This window comes from Zalophus californianus, chromosome 4, assembly GCF_009762305.2.
Source record: "Zalophus californianus isolate mZalCal1 chromosome 4, mZalCal1.pri.v2, whole genome shotgun sequence".
Taxonomy (NCBI): domain Eukaryota; kingdom Metazoa; phylum Chordata; class Mammalia; order Carnivora; family Otariidae; genus Zalophus; species Zalophus californianus.
Genome location: NC_045598.1, coordinates 100886416 through 100895409, shown reverse-complemented (window position 1 = coordinate 100895409; position 8994 = coordinate 100886416).

The following is an 8994-nucleotide window of genomic DNA, read 5'->3' as shown; positions in this document are numbered from 1 at the left end:
GGAGGCTGCTTCTGCCAAACGTCTGTGCGCTGTTAGAGGACTGGCTGAGAAGCACAGCCCTGAAGGACTGCAATTGGAAATATAAAAAGCTTGAAGCCCTTCCAGATACTGGAGATTCCTTTTGGTCCCAGGCCGTGAAGGAGGCCTTCTTTTGAGCCAAATCTGCCCCTGCCAGCTCCACGCCAAATGAGCGAAAGCATGCTTCTCTCACTGGGGTATGCATGCCCGTGGGGGCAGGCGACAGATGGTGAGGTGGTACAGGGGACCCCAGGATGATCATTTGCTTCCTCCTATAGCTCTGGGCAATTTCACTCAATAGGAAATAGTTGAAAACATTTTTTTTTTTCTGTGTGGAACACGGCCAGAACTGTATATGAGATTTCAAAAAAGCCATTTCAAGCTTTCTTCCTGCTACTTCAGGTGGCACCTCTCAGACTCCCAGGAGTCACCCCTCACCCCTCACAGAGGGACAGCCTAACCGTCAAGCACACCATGACTTTGAGGGGTTTCTTGGAAATCCTAAGAGTCCATACTAGCCATTTCTGAAATTGATTCTACCAATAGAATTCTTTAGCTTTGAGGCTTGAATCCCAGTATCTTGAAGATAGCAACCTCCATTCCAAGACACCTTTGGTCAATTATCAGCCACATCTACCTCAGTGTGAACATAAGCCATCAGGCTCTTAAACCGAAGGCAAGATTTGGTGAAGGGGAGAGAGAGGAATACTGCACAAGAGGCTCAGCACCAGAAAGGCTGTGGTGTTAAAATATATTTCCTTAATTTCATGACTTTATTGAAGACCAGTCTTAGAGTCACATGATGCTGTAGCTCTGCTTGCACACACCGGACCCAGTATCTGCCCACAGCCTCACCCAGAGGTGTGCCCTGAAAGGGTTTGAGCCTCACTTCATTACAGGTGGCCTGAAGGGACTATTCCAACAGAGTCCCATGAGCTAGGAAAGAGAGGTGGTTGTTTAGCAGAAAGACTACCGACATTGTCGCTGATTTGTTACCAGACATTTCAGGCTGCCCAGGGGCAGATCCAGGTTTTGGGTAGCATGAAGCTGATACAATTTTGGGGGTCCTATTTAAGAAAAAGCATGCAAAAATAGCTTACCTGCGGAAATTCCACAAAAATATACAAAGAACACATTGCTAGGCTCTCCCAAGGCCTTGGAAGGGGTCTTTACAATTGAGGGACTAAAGTGTAAGCCTCATTAGCTTGACCATAATCTGCCTCTGCTCCTATGCTTGAATACATTTATATATTTGCTGGGGGTGAGGGTACAGGGATTGCTAGTGATCTATTATTTTCTCTCCAAGATGTAGCAATCCGTATTTTTCCAAGCTGCATCTCATTTTATAGCTTCCTGCCCAAATTTTCCAGTCTCTTTGGGTCCATATCTATTTCTTCTTTCTGGATGGGGTTGAGAGCAGCTCCTCGGAGATGTTCAGGGGCATTTCAACAATGGGCTTGGCCCAGGAGCATGGAATTTCCTGAAAGACAGCAGGCGTCTCTGGTGGGTTGTTGGGATAGACTGATCAACAATTTCCAGCTCTGGAGATGGAGTTGTACCAGTCCATGCCAAGAGCATTTCAGAGGCAGCTCATATGGAAACCATCTGTCCAGTCCCACCCATTAGCTAACTTGAAGGCTGCCAAGCTTCATGGGGACTAGAGATGCCATGGCCAAGAACAAAAGTACCACAATGCCCCAAACCAGCCAAGAGCGCTTGATGGGAGTTTCACTCCCCCAAAGAGTCTCTGTTCTCCCATCCAGTTACAAAAACCAACCAACCAACCAAACAAACAAACAAAAAAAAACGGGTATAATAAAAATTGGCTGGGTTTGTTAGTACTCAGACACATTACACTACAGTCAAGATGAAACTGAGCACAAATTAGTTTACATTACTTTCCAGCTTACCGTTCTTCGAAGGCCTCCCTTCTGGTAATTTCCAAATTCTAAATACTACTGGCCTTCTCCTCATCGTACCCCTGACACTCCAAGATGAGGTTGCACTAAAATTATGCTGATTTCTTAATCTTTCTCGCCTCCACACATACCTTTGCCTCTATCTGGAACACTCATATCTATCTCCTTTTCAGTTAGTTAGCTCTTGCTCATCCTAAGCTCCCAACTTGGGAACATGCTCTGGACTCCCAGAGCACCCCGCACACTCATCATATCTTAACAGTCTTCACTAAACAAGAAGCTTTGTGTTTTCGTAACCTACTCCAGTGTAACAAACCACCCAAATCTTGTTTTATTCACTATCAGTTTTATCACTATCAGGGCAGTTTTATTCACTATCACAGTTCCGCAGGATGCCTGGCCTCAGCTGGGTGATTCTTCTGCTCTAAGTGGTGTCAGTTGGGGTTTAAGTCGTCTGGGGCTGGACGAGGCTGGAATGTCCAAGATCGCTTCTCCACATAGCTGCAGTTGATGCAGGCAGTCAACTGGCCACTCAACTCGGGCTGTTGACTGGAGTGCCCACATGTGGCCTCTCCATGTGACTCGGACTTCTCACAGCATGATTGCTGGATTCTAAGGGGAAGAAAGTAGAAAGGGCAAGTCTTCTCAGAGCCTCAGCTCAAAAGCCCCAGGATATCACTTTTGCTGCATTCTGCTGGTCTAAGCAGTCATAAAGTCAAGGTGAGGAGAAATAAACTCTCTATCAATCAAGGAGTGGTATGCGCGTATAGGAAGGGGAAACCAGAATTGGTGGCAGCCATCTTTGGAAATTATTGGACACACTCTAAGAGAAGTAACTAGGTCCGTCTTGTTCCCCAGCACCTGGCCCAGGGCCATACCACTAAGAGTCGGCAGTTTGTCCATTTGGTCAAAGCCTCTCCCCTAATGCTTTGCTAATGCTTAGGTTTGGTCTTTGTGTTTGATGTATGCCCTACTCTCCAGACCACATGGGTTGACTTTTTCTCTTTATGGCTTGCCAGAAGTAAAAGTAACAACCTCAATGATCTATTACTTAAATTAGAGATTTATTACTCATAACCAAAAGGGTATTTGATGCAGCAGGAACACTATATGTATTAATTGACAGTAAGGTCCTGGTTGCTGTTCCGAAGATCATTAGAGCCTCCAGGAACAGCTCTCCCTCCACCACCACCCTCGTTTCTGTTGCTGTTGTATCTGATCACCAGGGTGTGGCCAAGAACAAGAAAGTGGAAATTGAAGTTGTGGAACCAGGTGACATACACCTGGAGCCTGGCCCCTCCAGGTTTCTTTGAGCCAACTTTATGGTTTCTATAGAACTCGGTGGGTGTGATTAGAAACGGTTCCTCGCCCCTCTCTCATTGGCCAGAAGGGCAGGGGTTCCACTTCCTTAGGAAGGATTGGTCAAGCCCACTACTGTTAGAACTGTAGGCAGCACATTAAGTATGGGCTGGCTGCCACCATCACAACCCTAGCTGATGCCATAGCTGGCAGAGCAGGAACAGGGAACTGAGTCACATATATAGCCTGGGAATAGTGTCTGGAGGAACAAGACTTCACTCTTCCTCATATTTTCTGCTGCAATACCTACTCGGGCTTTGCTTTTCCTGCTCTCTCTCACCCAACCTCAAGAGACGGAGAGGAGGTGATCATATTCTCAAGACATCCTCCTCAGGTCACGGCAGACGATACAATTTCATGTTCAAAGTTCTTTCCTTCCTTCCACTTTTGAAGATGTTAATTACCCCTTTGGCTCCTTATTTTCCATACTGGGAAGTCTGATACCAATTAGATTCTTGTTCTCTTGTGGTCAGTCTTCCTTTCTCCCTCAAAGCTGTTTTTGATACTCTTAATTTTCATTATAACATGGTCTAGAGAGAAAATTTTTTTCTTATCAATCCTGTTCAGTATTCAAGGCTGAGAATCAAGGCATTTACCGACTTACGAAGGCCCACTAACTACTACAGAGGGCAGATGGCCATGAATATCCTGCGTATTCAAAATGGCAAAGGCTCAACTTTTTGGAATGTGTGGACACGTACATATGGTAAGCATTTAAAATAGGCTTTACGGACTACTACAGGTACTCAATAAACATTTGTGAGTGAGCAAAGAATGAATGAATGAGTAGCACATTGCCTAGCACATAGTAAATTCAAGGTAGCTATTATTTTAACAGAAGTGCCACATAAGGAAAGAAAGACGCAAATGACTTGCTCCCCGCCTTGAGGAGCTCTTACTCTAGTTGAAACAGGTAAAGAAACTTGTGGTGCTTATCACATCATAATGTATGTTGGAAATATTACAACATTATGGGAGGGGGAGTTACTAACTTCCCAGAGAAAATAGGGCTGAGTTTTGAGGATAGGAGGGGAAGGAAGTGGGGAAAGGGCAAACAGCCCAAGAGGGAAGCTTAAGCCAAGACCCAAAAGGGGGAGGGGACGCCATCTTCAGTTCATTGTGGCTTCTGTGGAGACTAGAGGGAGAGTGGAGAGGAGGAGAAAAAGGAATGAGTGGTTATTTTCAGAAGGGAAGTGAAGGCTGCCTTGGTTCACTTAATCCCCACACAGTACCTTGAGCAGGTTTTACAGGCAAGGAGACTGGGCCCAGGTTGGTTAAGAGAGTTGCCAAAGGAGGGGAGAGGTAGAGCCAGGTGTTAGCCCAGCTCATGTGCCCCCAGGACTTGTCTTCAGGTGTCAGCTGAGAGCACCGGGAGCAAGGACTGAGGTGAATTCCCTGCACCAGGTTTTTCCCTTGGCTCCTATCTCTAAAAACAAAACAAAACAGAACAACAACAACAACAACAACAACAAAAAACCCAGCAGGGAGCAAAGCACTGAGGAGAGGGCTCTTGTAAATTGTTCTTAGGGGCAATGACCGGGCAGGACATCCACTTTGCTGTCCACCTATGGGAAGGAGACTTGAGAGGACCGCGGGCAGTTTAGAGAGGAGGGCGGAAGGCCCAGCCCTGGGACTAGCAGAGACAAGGAAGGGGGCCTTGGGATGAGGCCAGGAGGCCCAGGGGCCTCGGGACTAGGTGAAGACTTCTAAAGGCTTCTAAAGAAGCCCTAAGCACTGGAAAGAGGGTAATCTCTTCCTCCAGCAATGGAAAATGAAAAGAATTATGAGAGCATAAAGTAAGTATAAGCAAGTCCGGCAGAGTTCTTGTTCTTTCCTCCTGGATGACAACTCTTATTTATATTTTCCAGTGTCCCAAGGATGTCTGTGGGGAATCTGACACCCGCCGAGTGGTCTTAAGGACTCTTTCCCCATTTTGCAGACAGGATGAATTATCCAGGCATTTGCCTGAGCCTTAATCTGGCCTGGGAAGTGAGTAGACCTAACTTAGGAAAGTCTCTGTTTTTCCATTAAAAGCACTTTCCCGTAGCAAATTTTGAATGCAGCCTGAAATCAAGATGTGCTAAGAAGCATGTTCCTTGGGGGCATAAGTGCAGCTTTGCAGCTTAAACCATTTGTCCTATAAGCAGGAGAAAATTTACGGTTACATATTTTCTCTGGAGAGAGGCTAACTGGAGTTTGCACTGGCTTCTTCCAGTATCACTAGCAAGCAAATCTGGTGCCATTACCCAGAGCTCACCTAACAGGGCCAGAGGACACCCCAGGGTATTGCCTTCAGCTGGGGTTACGGTTGTTTTAGGGAAAGGAAGGGCTCTCTCAGCTGAAAACAATGTATTTCAAACCCAAACTTGCCCCTTCTCACACCTGCTTGAGGCTCCAAAATTTGACACAAGGAAGGCATATGAATGCAGAATTGGGGCTGTTTTGGCAGGAAAGAGGGCTCTCAAAGAGAGAGGCCTTAAGGCAAAGCAGTACGGAGCAAGAAGAGATATTTACACCCGAATTTCTTTACCTGTATAATTTCCTAATAGGCCTGAAGGAGGCTGGGGAGCTCTGACATTTCCAGTGACGTGAACTTGGTTAAAGCAGTGTGGTCACAGTGACCTCGAGAAGGCTTCGTATCAGGTCTAATGAAACGCAACACGCTTCTGACATCAGAGCCGACTCTGACCACACATCAAAGGGGAGGAAGTGGACGCTTTGATCCTCTCAGTCATGGCTTTCTACAAAGACTTTTAACAAAAAAGGGAGGGAGCTGCGGGTGGGAGCCTGGCTTGGGGCTTGGCTTTTTCTTTCTGCTGTGAATGTTCTTCTAGTTAATGACCAAGAAGCCGCAGGCAAGACATAGGCAATGTGGATGCTTTGAGTGATTCTCCTGGTGTGATTTCCACTGATTCTCCTGCTGTGATTTCCATGGCCCCAGGCCTCTGTCTGTCTTTCCCCAAATCCCTCCCCTGCCTCACTGGTGATTCCTGACTTCTAATACTAGAGTTTCATTTACTTAGCTTGAGTCTTAACTCTTACTAGAATATAAACCTCTCCTGGAAGAGGCAATAACGTAAGCCATATTATCCTACCAAGAAGTGCCATTTTTAGAATGCATTTCAGACCTTGCCCCTGTACCAAAACCCTCTGGGCTCCTGGTGACCGCAGGGTGGAGGCTGAGTGCCTACTGCAGGGCACACTGCCCTGCAGGTCTGCCCCTCCCTGACCAAACATTCATCTCCAGCAGTTGTGACTTTTCACCCACATGTGAGCAATTGTGCCTTCCTGCCCTAGGACATGATATTCTCCTGGGATGGAATGCTAGCCCAAGGTCAAGATTAAAATCACACTCACCTGTTACCCTGGTGCCTGACAAAGAGTAGGCCTTGAAATGGCTTCTCATGTAAAATGAATGAATGAAAACATCCTCATTGTGTATCTGCTTTCTTTCTGCTCTGCAGGTTTTCAGTGAAGAGAAGAAAGAAGAGAGGGGCTAGGAGCACCCCAGTGGGGACAGGGCTGCTAGAAGAGCCAGTCATCAGATTGTTTTACACCTTGACTGTTGGCCTCAGTCAGGGTGGTGCTGACTATGAGGCCACAGGGGTACAGCTCAGAGCCAAGCTTCCGATGTCCTGAGGGTGCAGGGACAGGCCTGGCATACTTGGTTGGGTGGAGAGGAGAGAAAGAGGCGGGAGGAGCCAGGAGACAGGTGAAGGCTGAGGAGGTCGAGCAGAGCTCAGGGAAGCCTGGGTGGAGGTGGGGGCAGAAGGGAAGGGGGGGGTTGCTGCCCAACTACAGTAGGACCAGAGGCAGAAAACAGTTGCCTGTGAGCATTTAGAGTCCCCAGTGCTGAGTAGGTTTCCCCTCAGTGGGGAAAAAGAGACCAAATAAAATGTGAGGAAGTAAATGACCACAAGCCTGATGAACCATGAGGCAGAAGGTAAAGTTCTGGTTGAAGGTGGGTGGCAGGGATGAGGCCGGCTCCGGGGTACCGGGAGAACACTGGTGCCCCCTTCCCTCCCCTGGGGTTCCCAGGACCCACTGAAGGAAGAAAATGCCCCCCACCCCGCCACACACACACACCCCAGTGCTCCTCCTTCCCACCCGTTTGTGAGGGAGAACGTGTTAGTGACCAAGCTTTCCCAAAACACAGGCGGGTACAGCAGGGAGGCTGATGGCAGTGGGAAAACTGAGACTAGGCAGCGGGGAGGGCTGGGGATGCCCTCGGCTTCTTCCTTTCCTGTAGCATGGGCCATTCTCACTCTCTTCTCACCCTGGGGCCACTGTGTTTGCTACCCGTGAACTGAGAGTGGCAGTCACCTGCCGTCCTGAATGACACACTTGTGCAGTAGGCAGAGGGCAAGCGCTTTGTGCTCAGGTGAACTTGGCTTTGCTGCTTTCATATGCTCTGTGACTGTGGGTATTACCTACGCAATCTGAGTGTGGGTGTCTCCTCTGGAAAATGAAAACAATAATGTTTACCTCTTGGATCACTGTAAACAGTTAATTACTGTTTAATTAATGAAGGCATGTCTCACAGTGCCTGTAACAGTGTCTTATTAGGGCTCTACACACACGAGCCCCCTTTAGTTCTGGGTGGGCTGTTGATGGAACCAATCACTGCCCTGCTTTTGACTTCTAACTACTCTCAACATTCTCGTGTGTTCCGGTAAAGGTCACACTCTTAGCTCTCCGTCCCACTGACCTCTTCCTACCAGATCACATGACCTGCTCAATTCCGTATTCTGCTGGACAGCATTGCCATAAAAGCAATTCATGTAAAGTAGAAGTAGATTCCACACATTAGCGAACATTTGGCAGCCCGTCTCTGAACAGAGTGCACTCCCCCATTGAGCTGTGACACAGGATTGGAAACTACCAGACTCAATGCTAGCCCAAATCCCTTCTGTATCTAATATCTATTTTTATGATCATGACAGCAGACAGAGAGAATGGCAAGCCAAGTGGATGAAGAGCACCCCTAAAATCCAGAGGTCTCCTATTCAAGGTTCAATCTTAGGGGAACCCCAGGTCCTATTTAAGAAACCCATGTTTCAATGAACAGTTGGGTTTCAGCACCTACATTTCTTTTCTGAGAAGCACATCATTAGACATTATCCATTCCTGACATGTCCTAGTTAATCTTTTCAAGAAAAAAAAAGTGGACTAGCAGACTGTTGTTTAGTTTGGTCCCTGCTTCTCATATTCTCTCTGCTACCAGCTAACTATACGATTTTGAGCAAGTCGTTTAAATTCTTTCCCCTTCAGGGGTTCAGTCATACAATGAGAGAGGTATAGTAGCTGTTCTAGCTTCCTCTCTGGAATAAGCCATGATTCATCACTGCCGTGGCCTTAGATTCAGCCCTCATCATCTCTCACTTGGTTACTCTCCCACCCCCAGACTCTCCTTGCACCAAGTGTGTCCCTGGCCTAGCCTTCTATACCTGCTCCCACAGTATCTATCTGATCATAGATCTAGTCTGTTCTCTTACTGCAAAAACCTTACAGTAATACTCCTTCACTGGCTTCTAGTTGATGTTAGGATAAAGATTAAGCAGCTTCATTTGGTCAAGCGCCCCTAATCTTGCCCCTGCCCAGCTCCATTTCTCAACACTTTACCTTCGCCTCTGTCTTCCAAGAGCCTCAGCATTCTTTCAGTTTTTCTACCTCAGGACCTTTGTACATGCTGTTCCTT